Consider the following 24,147-nt stretch of genomic DNA (forward strand, 5'->3'; position numbering starts at 1 on the left):
CTCAGCCGACTCATGTGGTCGAGTAAACGGGGCCAGAAGGCTTAGTGACTGTTTGGCCAGAGCCGACTCGGCTGTTACCAGGGGCCTGGCTGCTGGAGAGGGATTATGTAAGACACACACTCAGAACTTTGTTTCTTCTAAAGTTAGTTGTCAATTCTTTCTTTTATAAAACTCAAATCACAAGGTGCAATTAGTATCAAGAGGCTGGTTCAAAGTATTAGCCTTCCCTGGGAAGTAGAAATACTTGAGCCACAGGGACTTTTTTCTGTTTCAGCAGCAAAGTGCATTTTCCCTAGAATCTCGTGTTCCCACTTTGCAGGACTTACGCTGAGAATGGTGAACATAACGAACGAGCGTATTATATTTGTGCTGCACTATTGAATGGAAGTTAGTGTTTTGCTAGCTCTGGGAAGGAAGTACCATTCAAGGACCTTTAGGAGAAATTTGAAGTTCAGTTATGGATAAAGAGATTGATCTACTGCATACGTTCCACCTGCAGCTCTGACGTGAGTGTAGCACTGCCTTTTCTTGCTGGGTTAGGAGGGGTGCGGATGGGGAATCTAAAAGGCAGTGAGAACAGGAGGCCAGCATCTACGTTACAGTAGACTGAGCTCCAGAACTGCTGCAAGAGGTTCTTACTGCAGAGTCTTTAAAAGCAGGAGAGAGGATGGTGTGTTTGTTAATAACAGATCATTGAATTGTGTGAGGCCGCCCTGTTCGCGAGGACTCCTTGAAGGCTATTTTCATTCAGATTCTGGGATTTCCAGGGAAACTGCTTGCTCTTTACCCTCTTCGTTGCTGTGTGTCCAGTTCTCAGACTCTCCTGTAAGTGGGAAGGAAGGTGAGCCATTATGGGCTCCGTGTGTTTGGTTGGGGGGTCTCGGGTCCCCCGGGCCCTCGGCGTGTTCAGCGCGAGCTCCTGTTCTCTGCTCTGTGTCCGTGGGAGCCGTCACTGGACCACACACATCTTTCTGCATCAGACACGCCCCAGAGTGACTGGTCCTCTGATATCACCTTCCTGTTCCTGTGTCTTGTCAGGGACGTAGTGACAAAGGACAGGGTGGACATATTAGAATTTGCCCTGTGTTTTGTAATTTCCAGTGTGTGGCTCAGCAGCCCGTACTTTCGCCAGCAAAATTCTAACATGAGAATATTTGGAGGTGCAAAGTTAATTATTTCCTTTCACATCCCCTCAAGATATATGAAACTTTCCTATGATGTTTTCACTCTAATTCAGTTAAGTCATCCAGAAAGGGCACTGATTGTCCTGCACTGATTTATGTCGACTCATCTTCACTTTTTAAAGCCCCAGATCCTTACTCAAGTCACTTGCAATGGGAGTGACCTGCCCCTAAGTAAATGGCAACTGCCTGCAGTTGCTTTTTTCCCTCTTATAATGCCTCAGAGTGAGATTTTTTTGTGAAGTTGTATCAGGAGTGTAAGTCTGAGAAGGGAAAACCGTAGCTTTTCCTCCCTACTCCCCATCATCCTCCCAAATTCTCATTCCTTCCGGGCAGTAGCTGAGCTCCAGGGAAGCCGTTTTTATGATCAGCTACGAGGCTGTTTCAGAGTCCTTGCTGAGGAGGTGTCTTTGGATTGGGGATGCTCGTCACCTGCTACCTTCACCACACTTTTTACGTCTTCCTCGACTCTGGCCTTCTCGAAAGATCTTCCCTGAAATACAACCCAGACCCAAAGTCAGGTGCATCCCAGCTCACAGGAGGGTTGTCCTGTGTCCGTGGTCTTGAACTCCCAAATCACCTGTAGTTTCCAGGGTCCTATGTACCCCTGTGGCCTAATCTCTTCTTGTTTGCTGGGACATGATCCAATCTGGGAATCTTACCAACACTTACATTCATGTATCTGTGGGAAACTGCGTGCAGATTTCATCCTGGTCTGTTAGTTGCTGCTGAGTTTTCCCTTCTAGTTCTTCCATTTTGAAGAAGAAAAAGAATGCTCTCTGTTGCTAATTTCCTTTGCATATGATCTTTACCAAGAGCATTTGGAAACCCCTTGGAAAACCGGGCGTAAGATGTTATCTTAGAACCGGAAGAAGATGCCAGGCAACATTTTCCTGGGCTAGAATAGTAGCTCACTCGATTGGTTACAAGCGCCAGATGCTCAGCTCACTGTGGTTTACAAATGTTCGGGGACTTGATGGGATCGTGTCGTTGGCAGCAGGATCTAAGGGCTCCAGTGGTGGCCTTGGGGTGCGGTTCTCCGGCTCCAGGCTGCGGTGCGTCTCTCAGGCGGCCTTCTCCACGGGGAGCCCGTGGCTGCTGCAGCCTCACCACCCCCATCACGTCTGGTCGCCCCAGGAAAGCCGTACGCTGACTGTCCTTCGGTCACTGAGTGGCGAGCACATCCTGACTAGTAGCTGGTAGCCGTGGTCGGCGGCGGGCTGCACTGGCGGAGCAGGCCTGGGTTGTGTGCTCACCCCGGGAGCACGGCGGAGTCCCTTGTGATTGGGGGTGTGGTTCCCTCTCTCTGATCTTTACTCATTCCCCCTTTCCCTTCCTTAACATCCTTTCAGCCATTGTCCTCTTTATTTCAAAAGCAGCTTCAAGCTCAAAAGGAAAAGAGGTAACACAAGACCAGAGGCGGAGGCATTCGTGCTCTATAGGCAAAGATGACGCACAGACAGGAATCGGTTGTAACTTCTTCCCTCTACGTCGTTTTGTACTCCTCAGTGTTTCCTGTGGCACGTGCTGCGGTTTTAGTTGATCGATTTCATTTTCTTTCTCTTAGGCACTTTTTATGCAGAGAAATGGTGATTGATCAAACAGCTCTGCTTTCTGTAGCCGTCGTTAAGTGAGACAGAAAGCTTCCCTGTTCAATTACAGTTTTATGCTTGTCACTCTTCTCATTAAAGAGGTTCTATAAATTAGACAGCCATATAGACAGCCATAAAAGAAAAATATTAAGTTATTATCTTTATGAAATGACCAGGGCACATAAGCGCAAGACCAGAAGGAATAATAAACACAGATACTTAATACTGTGACTGTGTGATTTGGGATCGTATAAACCCTAGTGTCCCCGAGGATGGACGGTCTTGTTATGACTGTAACAGGCACAGGCTTGAACCCTGGATCTGCTGCCTTGGACGGAGAACCTCAAATAATTCTTGACTCAGAGAATTTCAGCAGCTTCTTCAGATGTTGGAGCCTTCATATGCTTCTTGTTTTTGGCGTTTTTACTTTCTTTTTTTAAACTTTTTACTTTATATTGGAGCATAGTTGATTAACAATGTTGTGTTAGTTTCAGGTGTACAGCAAAGTGATTCAGTTATACATACACATGTATCTATTCTTTTTCAGATTCTTTCCCCATTTAGGTTATTACAGAATACTGAGCAAGAATTCCCTGTGCTGTACAGCAGGTCCCTGTTGGTGTTCTATCTTAAATATAGTCAGTTTTACTTTCTTTGTGAGAGACTTTGGTTACTGTGGGTTTGCCCAACGGGCCGGTAGCACTAAGTATTCGTGTTCTCTCCCTAAACCCTAAACTCGCCTCTGGCCTGATGCTAAGGGAGATATTCTCAATCTTATCCTCCCTCTCTTGCTCTCTCTGTTTCTGTCTCTCGTTTTATGCTTGTCAAAGCCCGAGGAACAGGATAACAGCCATAATATATTTATCTACTTCCTGCACAACCTCTGGTTGCTTTTACCCCGTAACCAAAAGGCAGTTTCTTAGCTTTCCCGTTTTACCTTTAGAGCTTGAAGATGCTTTTGAAATAAGGGAACAGTGGCTAAAAGGACTTTAAGGAAGGGACGAGGGGGACGAGTAAAGAGCAGAGGAGGGACCCACGGCTGGGGGGAGGGGCTGGGAGCTGGGCCTGGCTGCCATGCGAGGTGGAGGGGACGGGGAGCTTCCTGGGGGCCAAGGGCATCGCTGAGGCTCCCTGCTCCTTGAGGTCAGGGACCCGAGTCGGGGTCCCGGCCAGGGCTCCTGTGGACATACCGTGTCTCGCTCCCCCACCCTGACTTCTCCTGTCCAGTCGTGGGCGTGGTTCCCACCCTTGCTTGTCGTGAGGGTCAGAGAAGGTCACGTGCCTTCTGTGTTACAAGGTGGCACAGGGCCCCTGGGTGTCAGATCAGTGGGGTTGGCACCCTGGACCCCTGCTGTTGCCATGACACGTGGATGAAGTGCCACGTGTGCACCTGGTGGTGGGCGGGTGTGGGGTGAGCTCGTGCACGGAGATCTCAAGGGGAAGGGCCTGCGTGTGCCGGGCAGGTGAGGGGCGGTGGGTGCCCCCGAAGGAGGAGACACCCCAGGTCTAGGGTGTGGGTGGGATTCATCCTCTCTGATGAGCAGGACGTTCTCCTGGTCCTGCTGGGACCACCGAGGGGGGCGCGGGGAGGGCACTTCCCCTCAGAGGGAATGGGTGCCCCCCCTTCCCAGGGGAAAACCATGGGGCTGCCCACCGGGACCCACAGGGAGGGGCGTGCGCACCTTTCCGGGTGGGATCTGATTGTGTCCTCCGCAGGGTGACTGGCTGCTGGGAGGTGGGGTTTCTCAAAGTGCAGGCGTGTAGCTGTCCCAGGGCGGCCTAGGCGGACAACGCTCATGACCTTGCTGTAGACCCCTGCCCTTCCCTAAGCCTTTGAACCGTGGACCGACAGTTTCTCTGCGACAGAAACACCTCGTTTACTCGGTAATGACATTTGTACTTGATCATTAGCTGCCTAGTACCTTTCAAATCTATCAGGATTTCTTCCTCAAAATTTATCTGTATTTTCTATATCATTGTGTGGGCCCATGGTCACTGCTTTACTGTGGAAATCCCCTTAAAAAGTGTGTCCCCAAAGTGTCTCCGGAAAGAGTTATCAACAACTGTTTTCATTCAGCTTCTTCCTCACTGTTTGAAACTTTCCCATTAATTTTTTGACTTTTTCTTAGACCCTTTATTTTGTTCTAACTTTTTACTGCTAAGGAAATAACTGGCGTCTGTAACTTGCTGAGAGTAAATCTGTATTCATGCTCTCTCTCTATCTCTCTGTCTCTGCTTCTGTCTCTCTGTCTTTGCTTCTGTCTCTTTCTATCTCTGCTTCTGTCTCTCTCTGTCTCTGCTTCTGTCTCTCTCTGTCTCTGCTTCTTTCTCTGTCTCTCTCTGTCTCTCTCTGTCTTGCTTCTGTCTCTGTCTCTCTCTGTCTCTGCTTCTGTCTCTCTCTGTCTCTGCTTCTGTCTCTCTCTATCTCTGCTTCTGTCTCTCTTGGTCTCTCTGCCTCTGTCTGTCTGTCTCTCTGTCTCTGTCCCTGTGTCTGTCTCTCTCTCCGCCTCCATCTGTCTATCTGTCTCTGTCTCTCTGTTTCCCTGTCTCTCTGTCTGCCTATCTCTCCCTCTGTCACTGTCTCTTTGTGTCTCTCTGTCTCCCTGTGTTTCTCTGTGTGTGTCTCCCTCTGTGTGTGTCTGTCTCCCTCCCTCTGTCTGTCTGGCTGTCCATCTCTCTCTCTCTCTCTCTCTCTCTCTCTCTCCGTCCATCCATCGTCTCTCTCACAGCCTCTGTGCGCGGCTTGTCTCATTAGCTGAGACGTGTTTTCAGTCTCTCTTACACAGCGCGATCCTGTCTAGTTTAAGTGGTTCCTTGGTGGCGTAGCATTGGGAAAGAACGTGGGATCACAGATACAATTACTTCATTCTGTTGTGAGTTGGAGTGTGTCCACCCCTGTGAGTTAAGGGGCCCGAAATCAGTAGAACTCATAGTCCCCTCAAGAGGATGCCTGTCTCGTCCTCAGACGACCCCTGAGGGCACAGCCCGAGTGCGTGGCGGGGGGGCTCTCCCCGACAGTCACCGTTCGTCCTCCGTAATCGCTGGCACGGAAGCTCTGCTCTGCTGTCTGGCTGACCTGCCGGGGAGACCACTGTGCACGGCACCCTGTGTCTGTGGTTTGTGACGCCCCAGCCGGGGCCTCCGCTCTGGGCCTGGAACTGCAGCTGAGGTTTGTGCCCAGATGCTTCCTCTGGGTGGGGGTCAGTCCTGTGGAAAAATCGGGGTTTAATTTGATCTGCTGACAAGCCCTTTAAATGCGTCTAGCCGTGATCGTGGGGCGTCTCTGAGCACCGGCTCGCCTTCTGCGGGACGTCGGGGCTTCAGGGCTGCTCTGCTGTGTCCATCTCTGGCCACTGTCTTTTAATTCCTTCAACATCACTGATTCTTGCAATGCTTGATAAGTTAATACTGTTCAAAATGCATTTTGTACTGAAATGCTGTTTATTATCTTTTTAGTCATTAATTAAAATATGAAGCAGAATGTAGAGTGCGGACCTGGTACACACCATTACACATCTTGTGCTAATGGCAGTACAGTGATTATAAAACAATCGCAAATATGAAGTTGTAAGTGCCTAATGCGCCGATAATTGGATTTCACACTTAGTTCTTTTGCTGCCTGTTGTTCTTGAAATACATTCTGTAAATGAAACTTCATTATGCTGTAAACTGTTTTTCTATAATCCTTATTTCTGACATATGCCACATGACAATCTTCTATACGCTTTGTTTATTAAACATATTTATTACCATTTTTTAAACATCTTTATTGGAGTATAATTGCTTTACATCGTTGTGTTAGTTGCTGCTGTATAACAAAGTGAATCAGCTATACATTTACATATATCCCCATATCTCCTCCCTCTTGCGTCTCCCTCCCACCCTCCGTATCCCACCCCTCTAGGTGGTCACGAAGCACCAGGCTGATCTCCCTGCGCTATGTGGCTGCTTCCCACTAGCTATCTATTTTCCATTTGGTAGTGTATATATGTCCATGCCACTCTCTCACTTTGTCACAGCTTACCCTCCCCCCTCCCCATGTCCTCAAGTCCATTCTCTACGTCTGCGCCTTTATTCCTGTCCTGCCACTAGGTTCTTCAGAACAATTTTTTTTTCTTTTTAGATTCCATATATATGTGTTAGCATACGGTATTTGTTTTTATCTTTCTGACTTAATTAACTCTGTATGACAAGACTCTAGCTCCATCCACCTCACTACACATAACTCAATTTCGTTCCATTTTATGGCTGAGTAATATCCCATTGTATATATGTGCCACATCTTCTTTATCCATTCATCTGTCGATGGACACTTAGGTTGCTTCCATGTCCTGGCTATTGTAAATAGTGCTGCAATGAACATTGCGGTACATGACTCTTTTTGAATTATGGTTTTCTCAGGGTATATGCCCAGTAGTGGGATTGCTGGGTCATATGGTAGTTCTATTTTTGGTTTTTTAAGGAACCTCCATACTGTTCTCCACAGTGGCTGTATCAATTTACATTCCCACCAACAGTGCAAGAGGGTTCCCTTTTCTCCACACCCTCTCCAGCATTTATTGTTTGTAGATTTTTTGATGATGGCCCTTCTGATTGGTGTGAGGTGATACCTCATTGTAGTTTTGATTTGCATTTCTCTAATGATTAGTGATGTTGAGCATCCTTTCATGTGTTTGTTGGCAATCTGTATATCTTCTTTGGAGAAATGTCTGTTTAGGTCTTCTGCCCATTTTTGGATTGGGTTGTTTGTTCTTTTGGTATTGAGCTGCATGAGCTGCTTGTAAATTTTTGAGATGATCCTTTGTCAGTTGCTTCGTTTGCAAATATTTTCTCCCATTCTGAGGGTTGTCTTTTCATCTTGTTTATGGTTTCCTTTGCTGTGCAAAAGCTTTTAAGTTTCATTGGGTCCCATTTGTTTATTTTTGTTTTTATTTCCGTTTCTCTAGGAGGTGGGTCAAAAAGGCTCTTGCTGTGATTTATGTCATAGAGTGTTCTGCCTATGTCTTCCTCTAAGAGTTTTATAGTGCCTGGCCTTACATTTAGGTCTTTAATCCATTTTGAGCTTATTTTTGTGTATGGTGTTACAGAGTGTTGTAATTTCATTCTTTTACATGTAGCTGTCCAGTTTTCCAAGCACCACTTATTGAAGAGGCTGTCTTTTTTCCATTGTATATTCTTGCCTCCTTTATCAAAGATAAGGTGACCATATGTGCGTGGGTTTATCTCTGGACTTTCTATCCTGTTCCATTGATCTATATTTCTGTTTTTGTGCCAGTACCATACTGTCTTGATTACTGTAGCTTAGTAGTATCATCTGAAGTCTGGGAGCCTGATTCCTCCAGCTCTGTTTTTCTTTCTCAAGACTGCTTTGGCTATTCGGGGTCTTTTGTGTTTCCATACACATTGTGAAATTTTTTGTTCTAGTTCTGTGAAAAATGCCATTGGTAGTTTGATAGGGATTGCACTGAATCTGTAGCTTGCTTTGGGTAGTATAGTCATTTTCACAATGTTGATTCTTCTAATCCAAGGACATGGTGTATCTCTCCATGTGTTTATACCATCTTTAATTTCTTTCATCAGTGTCTTATAGTGTTCTGCATACAGGTCTTATGTCTCCTTAGGTAGGTTTATTCCTAGGTATTTTATTCTTTTTGTTGCGATGGTAAATGGGAGTGTTTCCTTAATTTCTCTTTCAGATTTTTCATCATTAGTGTATAAGAATGCAAGAGATTTCTGTGCATTAGTTTGGTATCCTGCTACTTTACCAAATTCATTGATTAGCTCTAGTAGTTTTCTGGTAGCATCTTTAGGATTCTCTATGTATAGTATCATGTCATCTGCAAACAGTGACAGCTTTACTTCTTCTTTTCTGATTTGGATTCCTTTTATTTCTTTTTCTTCTCTGATTGCTGTGGCTAACACTTCCAAAACTATGTTGAATAATAGTGGTGATGGTGGGCAACCTTGTCTTTTTCCTGATCTTAGTGGAAATGGTTTCAGTTTTTCACCATTGAGAATGATGTTGGCTGTGGGTTTGTCATATATGGCCTTTATTATGTTGAGATAAGTTCCCACTGCCTACTTTCTGGAGAGTTTTTATCATAAATGGGTGTTGAATTTTGTCGAAAGCTTTTTCTGCATCTATTGAGATGTGTTTATTTCTTAAAACTTTAATAGATGATCTCGTGCCCTAAACATGGGCGCTCACCTCTGATGTGATGTCTGGACAAAACATGATAAGTTCTGATCGGAATTGATAATATGTTGAATGAATTATTTTCACCTCAGTGTGTGATATTTAGAATACATCTCTGGGAACAGGGTCTGCTTTCCTCCCTTGTCTGTGGATACAGAGAAGGCAGTTAATTCAAGTGTGTTGGAAAATGGGGAGGATGTTGGCTTTGGCTGCAGGGACCAAGTGAGGAATGATTGATCTCTGTGTATTGTAGCAGGGACAAAATGAGAAACGTAGAACACACGTGTCATTGCTGTGTTCGGTTGTGCTTTACCATAACCTCTTCTTAGCTACCATAGAAGATATTCTTATTTCAGTACTATCTTGAATGAAGATTACCTTGGGACTTCCCTGGTGGTCCAGTGGTTAGCACTGTACCCTTCCACTGTAGGGGGAGTGGGTTCAATCCCTGGTGGGGGAACTAAGATCCCACAAGCCACCAATAAAAAAAAAGATTACCTTTTACCGCACTAAACAGAACTTGAACTTTCTACATGTTCTCATCTGATTATTTTTATTATTTTTTAAAAATTTTATTTATTTATTTATTTATTTTGGCTGTGCTGGGACTTAGTTGCGGCACACGGGATCCTCGTTGCAGCATGTGAACTCTTAGTTGCAACGTGCAGACTCTTAGTTTCAGCATGCATGTGGGATCTAGTTCCATGACCAGGGATCAAACCTGGGCCCTCTGCATTGGGAACGCAGAGTCTTACCCACTGGACACCAGGGAAGTCCACTTCCCATCTTATTAAAGTATCAAGAGAGCAAACATACATGATCTGCGGTTCCTATTATCACATGCATATCATAGTGGTTTATATTCCTTTTTAGAGGGTAAAAAAACCTGAGACATTTTGGGATGGCCAGTTGAAATAATTATGGATATCATAAATTAGGTAGGGAATATTTGGTATAATGTTTATACTCATGTGCATATGATATAATTAAGAAAATGTTATTTGGAAAGTAGATTCCTATAATTTCATCTGTTTCTATTAGGGGAAATACTTTTTGTAAAATATAAATATGAACCATGCTCTCCTTTCCATTCTTGAAGCGTGCGCATGTGTGTGTGTTACATTTCTTAAATCCTATTCCTTTCAGCACTAAGGAATAAAAATGGAAAGTTAAGTTTATATTAAAATTACACAGTGTCGTTTACAGGAGGTTTAGGGCCTAAAAAGCCCACAGATGCTGCTGATCGGATCCTCCTTGGGGCCTGCTCTGCTGACCCGAACATTTTCCCTCTGGGACCCGGGACCAGTGGGCTGGGGTCGGGGGCACATTCTCACACCCCCAGCTGTGAACACTCAGAAGAGCCTGGGAGCCTGAGACTCCTCCTTGCCTCACCAAGTGTGGGGTCCACACTTTTCCAGCTAATATTAGTCTCGGGATGGCTGACATCCTTCTCAGTGGCAGCCTGCCTGTCCACTTTCTCGAGCCCAGAAGCCGGACTCAGGCTGCTTGGACTGTGGAAGGATGAGGGTGAGTAGATGGTAAAAAATAGGCCATTTGAAGGCAATCGTCACTTGACAGGCAAAACACACTGAGTTATAAATGGTGACCTCCTGAAGGAGAAACCAGAAGAGAACTTGGAAAAAGCCCTCATATGTGTTTGAAGGGAGATTTCACATTTCGTCTACAAAGCAGGAGCAGATGCCATGAAAAAGGAAGAATTTTAGAATAGAATTTAGTTTTGTTTCCCCTTAAAATCAGTAGAGGCAGTGAAAAGTAGGGTGGATGGTTTCATACAGCCAAAGTAAGTTACTGGCCCCAGAGACCACTCCTGTGTCATCGCTGAGCTCTTAAGATGTTTCTATTGAAGTTCTGAGGACTTTACATGAGTAATAAGGTCTTAGTCCTTATAACTGCCTCATGGGGGTAAGTCCTGTTATCAGCAGCTACCGATTAGGAAACAGGCATGCAGAGGATGTGTTACTGGTAAAGAGTGGCTCCTGGGTTCAAACCTCTGCTTCAGATCCTGTGTTTTTAACCAATATGCCATGTGGAACACCTATAAAGCAAGAATGGGTAATTATGTAAAAGCACCAAGTAGAAATATTATAACAATGATAGCCCTTGAGATGAAAACTCAGTAGATAGTCCCAGATCAAGCATAGCTGAAAAAAAATTCAGTGCACTAGACGATCAAGCTGAAGGAATTCCCTAGAATTAAGCACAAAAAAGGTAAAGAGAGAACATGAGGAAGCACAGTTAATGTTGCAGTAGATGGATGCAAAAGGCAAAAATGCTAAAGAAGGGAATTATTAAAAAAAAGGTGGTTAATCAATATTTGTGATCAAATGGCTGATAATTCCCCAAATTGAGGAAAACAGTCTTCAGATTGAAAAATTGAACCACCTGCGAGGCTGGAATAAAGGCAAAGAAAAACCATCATTGTGAAACATCACACACTCCAGAGTCAAGGCAGAATCCTGAGAGACTTGGTCAAGGAAATAGAACTTGCTTACTGATTGACAAGAAATGTCTCAACAGGAACAATAGGTGCCTGGAGGTATCTGTTGACTTTCTTGAATTCTATACTTAGTCTAACTGTCATTCAATATCGATGGTGAAATAAAGATATTTTTAGACATAACAAGGACTTGGAAATTTGACCCCACAGAGACCATGTTGAAAGAAAAACAGGAGCATGTTTTTGAGGATGAGGAAAAATTAACCCAGAAAGATGTGAGCAAAATACCAGAAAGATGTGAGCAAAAATACCAAGGAAAAATTAACCCAGAAAGATGTGAGCAAAATACCAGAAAGATGTGAGCAAAAATACCAAAGACACATTTATGAGTATTGATTTTAGAATGAGGAATACATTTTCTCTTTGTTTGATAAGCAACCATACTTGGAATCCACATAACAGTAATATCAGAGCAGATGTGGTATGGGGGAGGGAAGTCTACACTTGGAGGAAAGTGAGAGCATAGGGCTAAAGTCCTTGTTTTGTTCAAAAGGATGTTAGAGACACTGGTTAATTAATGACTTTGCTAGAAAAACATGTATATAATTGCATATGTTAAAACTTTTAAGGGAGAAATAAATTATATAGGTACAAAAAAGTAGAATGAAAATCCTATACAACAGGGGTCCCCAACCCCCTGGCCATGGACCAGTAGTGGAACCGGGCTGCACAGCAGGAGGTGAGCAGCGGGCGAGCGAGCGAAGCTTCATCTGTATTTACAGTCTTTCCCCATCACTCACATTACCGCCTGAGCTCCACCTCCTGTCAGATCAGCGGTGGCATTAGATTCTCACAGGAGCTCAAACCGTACTGTGAACTGCACATACGAGGGATCTAGGTGGTGCGCTCCTTATGGGAATCTAATGCCTGATGATCTGAGGTGGAGCTGAGGTGGTGATGCTAGTGCTGGGGAGTGGCTGCAAATACAGATTATCATTAGCAGAGAGGTTTGACTGCACAGAGACCATAATAAACCAACTGCTTGCAGAGTCATATCAAAACCCTATCAGTGAGTGGCAAGTGAAAACAAGCTCAGGGCTCCCACTGATTCTGCATTATGGTGAGTTGTAAAATTATTTCATTATCTATTACAATGTAATAATAATAGAAATAAAGTGCACAATAAATGTAATGTGCTTGAATCATCCGGAAACCATCACATCCCCACCCCGGCTGTGGAAAAATTGTCTTTTACGAAACCAGTCCCTGGTGCCAGAAAGGTTGGGGATATAAGATAGTATATATCCTCTGCTATATAAGATAGTAAAATGTACAAAGAAAAACTTTAAATTAAGCATGAACTATCAGGACAAAATAAGTTCCAGTTTATCAGTAATCACAATAAATGTAAATGGGCAAAACTCAAACATTAAAAACAGGGAGTTCCCTGGTGGCCTAGTGCTTAGGATTCTGGGCTTTCACTGCCATGGCCTGGGTTCAATCCCTGGTTGGGGAACTGAGATCCTGCAAGCTGTGTGGTGTGGCCAAAAAAAAAAAGATTAAAAATGGACTCTCAGGTTGGATTAAATACAATATAGAGTTCGGTGATGTTTACAAGAACATGCAAAAAATGTACTGAGAATAAACTCGTGGCAAGATTAAGAAAGAAAACAAGAGGAAATTCAAGAATATAAAGAATTCGAGATGGAAAATGTGATAGAATCACAAATAATAAAGTTAAAAGAAAATCATATGATAATCTGTAGACAGTTTTGCTGAGAAGTTGGAAAATCAAGATGAAATTGTTGGTTTTCTTGGTAAATATAAGTGCCGTAAGTTGACTCAACAAAGGTTAGAAAATGTGACTGGAACAGTAACCATGGGAAAATTAAAGTTTTTCCATAAATGTGCTTTTATGAAAGGCACTGGCTCAGTTTCATAGGTAAATTCTACAGAAACTTCTTGGAATTGATAATTCTATGTTAACTAAACTATTTCAGAGAAATAAGCATCACTCTTTTATAATGAATTATAAATAATTCATTTATAATGAATAATCCCATAATTTAGTAATGGATCAGAAAAAGACTAATTTCACTTGAGTGTAAATGTAAATTTCATAAACAAACTGTTAGCACATTGAATTAACTGTATATTAAATATGACCAAGTAGGTTCTGTTCCATAAATTTAAGATTATTTCAATAATAGAATCTCTGTTGTGGGAATGAATAAGATGAACATGTTAAAAAAGAAAAAATACATACAGTTGTATCAGTAGATACTGAAAGACCTTGAAACAATACAGTAGCCATTTATGATAAATTCTAAGTGAAAGAGCATTGGCAGGGACCTTTCTCAACAGGGGTAAGAATATAATCGGAAACCACAGCAAGCGTGGTAATCATGGAGGAAATACTAAAAATGGAACAAAGTAACAATGTCAAAATGATCACTATTAGTCCATATTATTCTGGGGTCTCTAGTTGAGGTTATATGGGAAAATAAAGGAGATAAAATGTTGGAAATCAAGACTTAATTTCAGTGAAAAATGGAAGATATTATACAAAATCTGCTAAGATCAGTAGGAATATTGATTATATAGGACACATAAAAAACTAATAAATAAAAATCCTTATACGGCACATGATAAAATAATGTTGTTTTTGAGGTCCACTCTCAAAAACAACAAACCCTACCAAATACCTTGGGATAAAACAGGAATGGATGAGGGCTATAGGGGAAAAAGTGGTAAAATGCTTGGAAAGGACATAAGACATTACCAAGTGCTTGGTATGGAGAGACACTGTAGTGGGAAACTCAGTACTGAAACACATCACTTCCCTTCAGGTGAGCATGTGTGTGCATGTGTGTGCATGCGTGTGCACTCGTGCGCTGTAATGTTAGTCAGAATCCTGTTTGGAAGGGCAATAAAGGTGAGGAGAGAGGAGTTAATTAAGGGATAATAAAATTAACTAAAAGAATAAATACACAAGATTGTCCAAAAAAGAGTTTTAAAGAAAATCTGAATGGTGGGACTTCTGGTCTACCAGAGAGAAACTCTCATTCCAATGCTACAGAAGGTAGACAGATCTGCAGAAAAAACTTCTCTATTTAAGTGGCATTTTCAAGTTGGTGGAGAAAATATGGATTATTTGGCCAGTTTGTTGGGGTAACTGGTTGCCACTGGAGAGAAAAAAAAAATTTCTATTTCACAACTCAAAAAAGTTTCAAATACATTTTAAAAAGTTCCAGTCATTAAAAATAGTTATAGAAGAGCTAAAAGAAAATTTAATAGAAAACATCTCTTAAATTGTGGAATTGGGAAGATCTTTCTAATCACAGAAACCATTAAGGAAAGGATTGATATATCTGGACACATAAATAATGTTAAACCCATCTAAATTGTTGAAAGATACCATTGATGAAGTTAACACATGAATGACAATGAAATAAAACGTTTGTAACCGACAGAGCAGAATTATAAAATTCTGGAATTTATAAAGAGATACTTGTTTGGTAATTAAAAATTTATCACCCCCAAAGAAGTAGACTAATCTATGGAACAGGCAATTTATACAGAAATACATTTGATCAATAGTCATATTAAAAGGCCCTAAAACTCAATGAAAACAATGAGAAGCTTTCTTTTCAACAGAGGCAAAAACAAAAAAAATTGATACTATGTGATGGGTAAATAGGTACAAATGTTTGGGCAGCATTTGGGGCTAATAATGTGCATATCCTTTGACCCAGTAATTCTACTCATAGAAACCTATTCTGCATAAACTCACTGAGAGCAATCAAAAATATATACAAAATTGTTACCAGTTGGAGGAAATTGGAAACAACACAAATGTCAAACAGTAAGGGATTTGTAGGGCCAGTTGTGAGTCTTCAAGGCAAGAAAAAATAATTAAGTACAGGCACAGCTCTGAGATACTGTGGGTTCCAGCCCAGACCACCGCCATAAAGCAAGTCACGCAAAGTTGTTGGTTTCCCAGTGCATATAAAAGTTACGCTCACACTATACTGTAGTCTATTAAGTGGGCAATAGCATTGTGCCTAAAAAAACCAATGTACTTACCTTAATTAAAAAGTACTTTATTACTAGGAAATGCTAACCATCATGTGAGCCTTTAGTGAATTGTAATCTTTTTGCTGGAGGAGGGTCGTGCCTTGATGTTGAGGCTGCTGACGGATCGGGGTGGTGGTTGCTGAAGGCTGGGGTGGCAGTTTCTTAAGACAACAGTGAAGTTGGCTGCATTGATTGGCCCTTCCTTTCAGGAACGATTTCTCTGTAGCAGGCGATGCTGTTTAATAGCATTTTACCCACAGAACTTCTTTCAAAATTGCAGCCAATAAACAAGGTCCTAGTGTATAGCACAGGGAACTATATTCAATATCCTGTAAGAAACCATAATGGAAAAGAATATGAAAAAGAATTTTAAAAAAAGCAACATTAAAAAAATGTGGAGTCAGTATTCTCAAACCCTGCTGCTGCTTTATCAACTAAGTTTCTGTAATATTCTAAATCCTCTGTTGTCATTTCAACAACCTTCACAGCATCTACGCCAGGAGTAGATTCCATCTAAAGAAGCTACTTTCTTCGCTCATCCATAAGAAGCAACTCCTCATCTTTCAAGTTTCATCACAAGATTGCAGCAATTCAGTCACATCTTCAGGCTCCACTTCTGATTCTAATTCTCTCGTGTTTCCACCACATCTGCAGTTCCTTCCTCCCCTGAAGCCTTGAACCCCTCAAAGTCATCCATGAGGGATGGAACCAACTTCTTCCAAACTCCTGTTCATGTTGATATGTCGTCCTCTTCCCATGAACCACGGATGTTCTTAATGGCACCCAGAATTGGGACTCCTTTCCAGAAGGTTTTCAATTGACTTGATTCGATTGCCCAGACCCATCAGAGGAATAACTGTCTCTGGCAGCTATTGGTAGCTATAGCCTTATGAAATATATTTCTTAAATAATAAGACTTGAAAGTAGGAATTACTCCTTGATCTGTGGGCTGCAGAATGGATACTGCATTAGCAGGCCTGAAAGCATTAATCTCATTGTCCATCTCCATCAGAGCTCTTGGGTGACCAGGTGCATTGTCAATGAGCAGTAATATTTTGAAAGGAATCTTTTTCTGAGCAGTACCCTCAACAGTGGGCTGAAAATATTCAGTAAACCGTGTTATAAACAGACGTGCTGTCATCCAGGCTTTGTTGCTCCACTTATAAAGCACAGGCAGAGTAGATTTAGCATAATTTTTAAGAGCCCTAGGAGTCTTGGAAAGGTAAGTGATCATTGGCTTTCACTTAAGGTCACCAGCTGCATTTGCCCCTAATGAGAGGGTCAGTCTGTCCTTTGAGGCTTTGAAGCCGGGCATTGACTTCTCGTCTCTCGCTATGAAAGTCCTAGATGGTATATTCTTCCAATAGAAACCAGTTTCATCCACACTGAAAATCACTAATTATCTTAGCTAGATCTTCTGGATAACTTGCTGCAGCTTCTACATTGGCATCTATTGCTTCACCTTATACTGTTACGTCATACAGATGGCTTCTTTCCTTAAACCTCATGAACCAACCTCTGCTAGCTTCAGACTTTTCTTCTGCGGCTTCCTCATCTCTCTCAGCCTTCATAGAATTGAAGAGAGTTGGGGCCGTGACCTGGATGAGGCTTTGGCTTAGGGGAATATTGTGACTGGTTTGATCTTCTAACCAGACGCTGAAACTTTCTCCAAATCAGCAATAAGGCTGTTTTGCTTTCTTATCATTTGTGTGTTCACTGGAGGAGCACTTTTAATATCCTTCAAGAACTTTTCCTTTGCATTCACAACTTGGCTAACTGGTGCAAGAGGCCCAGCTTTCAGCCTGTCTCAGCTTTTTAATTTATTAATTAATTAATTTATTTATTTTTGGCTGTGTTGGGTCTTCGTTTCTGTGCGAGGGCTTTCTCTAGTTGCAGCAAGCGGGGGCCACTCTTCATCGCGGTGCGCGGGCTTCTCACTATCGTGGCCTCTTTTGTTGCGGAGCACAGGCTCCAGACGCGCAGGCTCAGTAGTTGTGGCTCACGGGCCTAGTTGCTCCGCGGCATGTGGGATCTTCCCAGGCCAGGGCTTGAACCCGTGTGTCCCCTGCATTGGCAGGCAGATTCTCAACCACTGCGCCACCAGGGAAGCCCTTGTCTCAGCTTTTGACATGCCTTCCTCACTAAGCTTAATCATTTCTAGCTTCTGACTTAAAGTGAGAGACGTGCGACTCTTCCTTTCACTTGAACACTTAGAAGCCCTTGCCAGGGTTATTAACTGGCTTAATTTCAGTATTGTATCTCAGGGAAGAGGGAGGCTGAGGAGGGGGAGAGATGGGGAATGGCCGGTGGAGCAATCAGAACACGCACAACATTTAATGATTAAGTTCCCGTCTTTTACGGGCGAGGTTCGTGATGCCCAAAACAATTACAATAGTAACATCAAAGATCACAGATCACCATAACAAATACAATACCAATGAAAAAGTTTGAAATATAGTGAGAGTTACCAAAATGTGACTTAGACACATGAAGCAAGTAAAGGCTGTTGGAAACATGGCAGCAACAGACTTGCCCTGTGCAGGGTTGTCACAAACCTTCGATTTGTAAAAACCACAGTATCTGCGAAATGCAGTGAAGTGAAGTTCATTAAAAGGAGGCGTGCCTGTGTGCTGACATGGAGAGATCTTGGTGATACAGTAAGTGAATTAGTCCAGCAGAAGAGCCGGATGTCAATTCTGGGAGGGTCAGGCATTTTAACCTTCAATAACTTGGAACTAATATACAGTTTAGATTGACAAGTCACAACACATGTGTGTTAACTGGTTACTGGAGACCAAGGGTGGCTATCCAGTGTGTGTATTGTAATCAGTGCTTGTGGCGGGTGCTTGCTACAGTAAGAAATGGCTCATTTTCTCAACTTTTTAGGATTGTACCTTTGAAAGTAAGTACATGGTGTTTAGTAGCATGCGATCAGACTGGTTCTTGGTCAGAGCTTTTGTTGACAAAACAGGATTTTCAGAAGATGGGGTAGAGCGTGCAGCTCTTCTGGATTCGTGGAAATTAATCTGATGTGACCACGGTGTTTCAGGGCCACGTGAAGTGTTTTGTGGGTGAGCATTTGTGATCCTACAAGCTCAGTATGAAGAAAGCACAGCACACTTTCCAGTGTGATGTTATAAACAAGTCTTCTCAAAAAAATGCATGTTCCTCTTTCATCTGGTTCATTTTGGGGGAAACAGTAATTTCGTGTATCAGTATGCAATGAAAAAAGGAGCAGAGGCTTTATAATTTATCAAAGTATATGAACTAGCACCTCTTTTAAAATAATGCTGTGCTTGGGTTTATCTGGGGATAGCACTTTTTTTTTCGTGGAAAGAAAATGATCGATTATTAATATTCCCTGGGACTGTTCTATTGTTTCTTGGAATCTGGCTGGTTCTTTGCAGAACCAGTCTAAGTTCACAAATATTGTTTCCATCCTCAAGTTATATGAGGAATCATCACCCCTAATTTAAAGTATGGTTTTATTATTTCTCTTTGGGTGAATATTTTGAAATTGGGAAATCTATCATAACCTCAAATCCAGCTTGAGAATCAAAATACTTGCATAATGCCCATGTGATGTAGGTGCCTACAGGGTTCTCGGTTCCACGGTCTTATTTAAAAATACCTGGTGTTATTTTTTATATACAGCATCTCTGCCTATTTCGTTCTTGCCATATTGCTGTTCTAGATTGATTTAATTATTGCTCAGTGTCATGTTTTTTTAATGTACATTCCATATGTTTCTTTTTCCATGGGGGAGGTTGTTTACCCGCTTTTATCATGTTTTCCCCATTTCTATCCATTCCTCATCATAGGCCTTCCCACCATCCGAGGCCCGGCCGTAGCAGCCCGGTTTCCCAGCAGCTGCCCGTGAACACCCGGCCCGCACCGGCTCCGCCACCATGGGGACTGCTCAGGTACCGTGTGACCCCTTTCATCCTCTGGGCCACGTCCACACGGCGGGAGGCGCTGGTAGTAGTGGTGATGGAGGTGATTCAGGTGATGCAGGTGATGCAGGTGATGGAGGTGATGCAGTGATGGAGGTGATGCAGGTGATGCAGGTGATGGAGGTGATGCAGTGATGGAGGTGATGTAGTGATGGAGGTGATGGAGGTGATGCAGGTGATGGAGGGGATGTAGTGATGGAGGTGATGCAGGTGATGCAGGTGATGGAGGTGATGGAGGTGGGTAAATACCCAGGGGGCAGTCTCGCAGCTTCTAGCAGAGGATTTTCCTGCTCAGATGGAGGCGTGTCTGTAAGCGGCTCAGAAATGCGGTGCTTGTGTGTAGTGGTTGGGAAGGAGGGGAGGGGCCACTGGAGATCCAGGGAGTGAGCGTGAGATGAGGTCTGGGTTCTGGTCCTGCTGGCGTCACATGTCACACGTGCTGTCACATGTGTGCTGGGAGGAGGGGCTCTGTGGGCACACGTGGGCGTGACTGCGGTGAAACCTCACACCCGGAATGGGGCTTCTGCAGGGGCGTCGAATGACCTTACCAGGCTTATAATGGGCTTCCACGAGTTGGCTGCGGTGGCTCTGCGTGTGTGTCTGAGACTCACTGATGGCGAGTGAGACGGGGCACAGATGCCCCTTCAGGGGCAATCTGACTGCAGTTCGTTCCTAAAACACCCGGGGCTGCAGTGTGTTCTCAGGAAACCCCCAGAGGGCCACAGCCCACTCACCCATCTGCACCATTTGGAGTGTATTTGAGAGCAGAGGTGTGACCTTTTACCATCCCTGATGCCAATAAATAGAATAATCAGTTGAAGCCTTTAGAGATAGAGGCTTTCATTTGAGTTTTCAAAGGAAGAGGTGGCAATTTGTAGTCTATCTTATTTCTTACTCCAGGAGAGATTTAAGGCATGAACGATGTTGAAATTTCAGGTGGACCCTTGTCACTGGCCCCCTGATGACCTTCCTCCCTCCTCTTCTACCCCTCGTGCATCTCACCTGGTACCACCTCACATGTTTGCACCTCCGTGTCCTAAGACCTTCTTTTACCTTCTTGATGCTCTCAGAAAAGGATGTTGACATGGGGTGTCAGTCTCCATAGCCAGGAACACAGTCATTTTTTGGTGGGAGTTTTGTGTAAGAGCCTTGAGGAGACCAAGCCTTTTCTTTCTTTTTTATTTATTTATTTATTTTATTATTGGGGTAGAGTTGTTTTACAATGTTGTGTTAGTTTCTACTGTACAGCGAAGTGGAGTTCCCTATTCTATACAGCAGGTTCTTATTAGTTATCTATTTTATACATATTAGTGTGTATATGTCAATCCCAATCTCCCAATTCATCCCACCACCACCACCCCTACCTTTCCCCCCTCGGTGTCCATACGTTTGTTCTGTACATCTGTGTCTCTATTTCTGCCTTGCAAACCAGTTCATCTGTATCATTTTTCTAGGTTCCACATATATGCGTTAATACATGATATTTGTTTTTCTCTTTCTGACCTACTTCACTCTGCATGACAGTCTCTAGGTCCATCCACATCCCTACAAATGACCCAGTTTTGTTCCTTTTTATGGCTGAGTAATATTTCATTGCATACATGTACCACATCTTCTTTATCCATTTATTGATGGACATTTGGGTTGCTTCCAAGACCTGGCTATTGTAAATAGTGCTGCAATGAACACTAGGGTGGAGACCAAGCCTTTCTTCTCTCTTTTCAAAAATCTGCTTCCCCCTCTGGTTCAGCAAAGACAAGGCATGATGTCTCTTCGGTGCTCTTACCAGCTCTTTAATCAAACTCCCTGCAGCTAGCGAGAGACAACTGCATATTTTTTCCAGGAATTAGGTAGAGTTCTCAATTGCAAAGAAGGGATGTTAGGCACATCACAGACCTTTCGGTGGGGCTGGAGAGAGATGTTCTGTACGAGGCTGTCAGCCCCGCTGCAGGGCCCTGCATGATGAGGAGATGCCCTGGTACCCGGGCACGAGCCTCGTTCCAGGGATGCCTGCTCCCACACAGGGAAGGTCGGGGGCCCAGACCCGGGGGCCTTGCCTGCGTCTGGCTGCCAGGAAGGCTGGAAAACTCCTTTGTTGTTGATGTTTGTGCTCACGTTACCGTTTGGGAAGGGGTCGATCCCAGCGAGGGAAAGTGACAGAGGTGCAGGGAGCCTATTTGGAAATGCTGGGCGGCCCCCGTGGGAGCCGCCGCTGGATTCTGCTCCGTGGATCCCATTCTTCATCCCCACGCTGTCAAATAGCACTCCCTGTTGTAAATGCCTCCATCCCGTATAAGATGCAAACACGCTTACTTTTATCCCGCTCATCGCACAGTCTAACTCCTAGTCAGGGTCTGGGAACAAAGTTCACTGAGCTCAGCCTGACCCCTTCCTGGTTTCTGGGCCCTGTGTACTAACTAACGCCAACACAGCCTTTCGGAAACTAGGTTACAGGTTGTTCAGGTTGCTTTAGTTTTCATTGTAAATATATACGTGACACAGCGGAGAAGAACTATGGGGGTGACGGTAGCTCTAGTTTCTGCGGGGCTCCCGTCTCCCCTCCCCGCTCCACATCCCCTCGGCCCCGGCCAGTGGCTCTGCTAGTCTGAGACCTTGACTTTCCGGGTGAAGGTGAGTGAGTGTGCTTCATGCCTCAGACGCCTGAGTTCCTGGTGGTCCTACCTGTGGGGGTCTCTGCAGGCTCCCGTGAGCTTTTCCAGGGGATGTGGTGGTGCCAGTGGGGGATTCAGAGGATCCCCTGGTCTGACCCTCTGCCCTTGCTCGGAGCAGAAGCTCCGCTGCGTCCTAATACCGTGGGTCCACTGACGCCCTTGCCACCTGTCGGTCCAGCAGCCTGAGTGGCTCCCAACTCACCCTCCAGATCCAGTCCACGGGGCATCCCTGTGTTTCCATGGATAATTCACTCCCTGCTGGACTGTCCTTCCCTGAGGACCAAGACGCCTAACAGGGCAGACCGGAGAGTCCTGGGGACGGGAACCAGGGCCGCCCTGACGGCCTCCACGCTTCCAGGAGCCCGTGTTGTGGCCACGGGAGGAGGGTACCACGTGTGGCTCCTGGTCCACGGCAGACACTGCCTCTTGGAGGAACAGGCTTCTCGGGACAATTCCCGGAAGCTGCCAGCACAGCGGGCCCGTGAGGAGCCTCCATAGCGCCTGCTGCCCCGGGTAACCCCAGAGTGGCCTGTGACGCCCCCTCTGCTCCTCCCCGCTCCCAGCCCCCCAGCGCCCCAGCACAGCGGCTGCCTTGCCTTCAGTTTACAGGCAAAGTTGCTGAAAAGGGCAGTTTTGCCAGATTCTGCCTTTGGGTAGAACTTGAACTGTGGGAATTCATGGAAATGTAGGGATAATGTTTAAAAGACACTCATTACTGTTATTGACATTTTGGAGCAGAGAATTCTCTGTGGTGGGCTGTCCTGGGCGTGGTAGGATGAGGGCAGCATTCCACATCCCCACCCACTGATGCCAGGACCCTCCCCCTGACCGTGAGCGCCAAACACGGCTCCGGACATTGCCAGATGCCCCCAGGGGGTGAGGTCAGCCCCCAGCCCCACTGAGAAGCTCTCACTCAGATGCGTCAATAACCTTCCTTGACTGTGGCCAGGCTCGTTGCAGTCTCCTTTCACCGCCCCCCCATGAGTGAGTGAGGGGCCATGCTCATGAGCCCTGGATCTCCTCATATCTGCAGGAAGATCACACTTACCTACAAGGACTCCTGGGCATAGGATGGCGAATATCCATTGCCTTTATAACTAAATAATTTTAACTGTTTTAGCAGCAAGTACATTTATATTAAAAATAAATTACACAAATTCTTTGTGAAAGTACCTTCTCTCTGGCTAGTTCAGAGATTTACTTGTAGAAATTGTGAACACTGTAATTGTAAATTGTGTTAAGTTAGTTGTCTCTTCTCTTTTTAAAAATCATACAAGCACTATATCTTACCTTGAAGAGATTAGCATAAACAAAACAAGATTCAGAGATGGTCATTGTTTTTCTTTTTAATTTTTATTGGAGTATAGTTGATTTACAATGTTGTGTTAGTTTCAGGTGTACAGCAAAGTGAATCAGTTATACATACACATATATCCACTCTTTTTTAGATTCTTTTCCCATATAGACCATTGCAGAGTATTGAGTAGAGGTCCCTGTGCTACACAGTAGGTCCTTATTAGTTATCTATTTTTTATATATCGTAGTGTGTGTATGTCAATCCCAACCTCTCAGTTTATCCCTCCTCACCCCTTACCCCCTGGTAACCGTAGGTTTGTTTTCTGCATCTGTAACTCTATTTCTGTCTTTTAAATAAATTCATTTGTACCCTTTTTTTAGATTCTACATGTAAGTGATATCATATGATATTTATCTTTCTCTGTCTGACTCACTTCACTCAGTATGACAATCTCTAGGTCCATCCATGTGGCTGCAAATGGCATTAGTTTGTTCTTTTTTATGGCTGAGTAATATGACATTGTATATATGTACTACATCTTCTTTATCTATTCCTCTGTTGATGGACATTTAGGTTGCTTCCATGTCCTGGCTATTGTAAATAGTGCTGCAGTGAACATTGGGGTGCATATGTCTTTTCGAATTATGGTTTTCTCTGGGTTTATGCCCAGGAGTGGGATTGCTGGGTCAGAGATGGTCATTGTTGTCCTGGTTTACTTTCC

General features: G+C 44.0%; 1 long non-coding RNA gene across 2 annotated transcripts in view; it reads left to right on the plus strand.

The window, feature by feature from the left end:
- Positions 1-24,147, plus strand: part of LOC130706128 (uncharacterized) — a 233,952-nt gene that overhangs the window by 73,775 nt on the left and 136,030 nt on the right. For both annotated transcript variants that reach the window (XR_009006536.1, XR_009006537.1), the window contains exon 2: positions 19,326-19,427. This is a non-coding gene — a long non-coding RNA (uncharacterized LOC130706128). The remainder of the gene's footprint in view (positions 1-19,325; positions 19,428-24,147) is intronic.

This window comes from Balaenoptera acutorostrata, chromosome 21 (genome assembly GCF_949987535.1).
Source record: "Balaenoptera acutorostrata chromosome 21, mBalAcu1.1, whole genome shotgun sequence".
Classification (NCBI taxonomy): Eukaryota; Metazoa; Chordata; class Mammalia; order Artiodactyla; family Balaenopteridae; genus Balaenoptera; species Balaenoptera acutorostrata.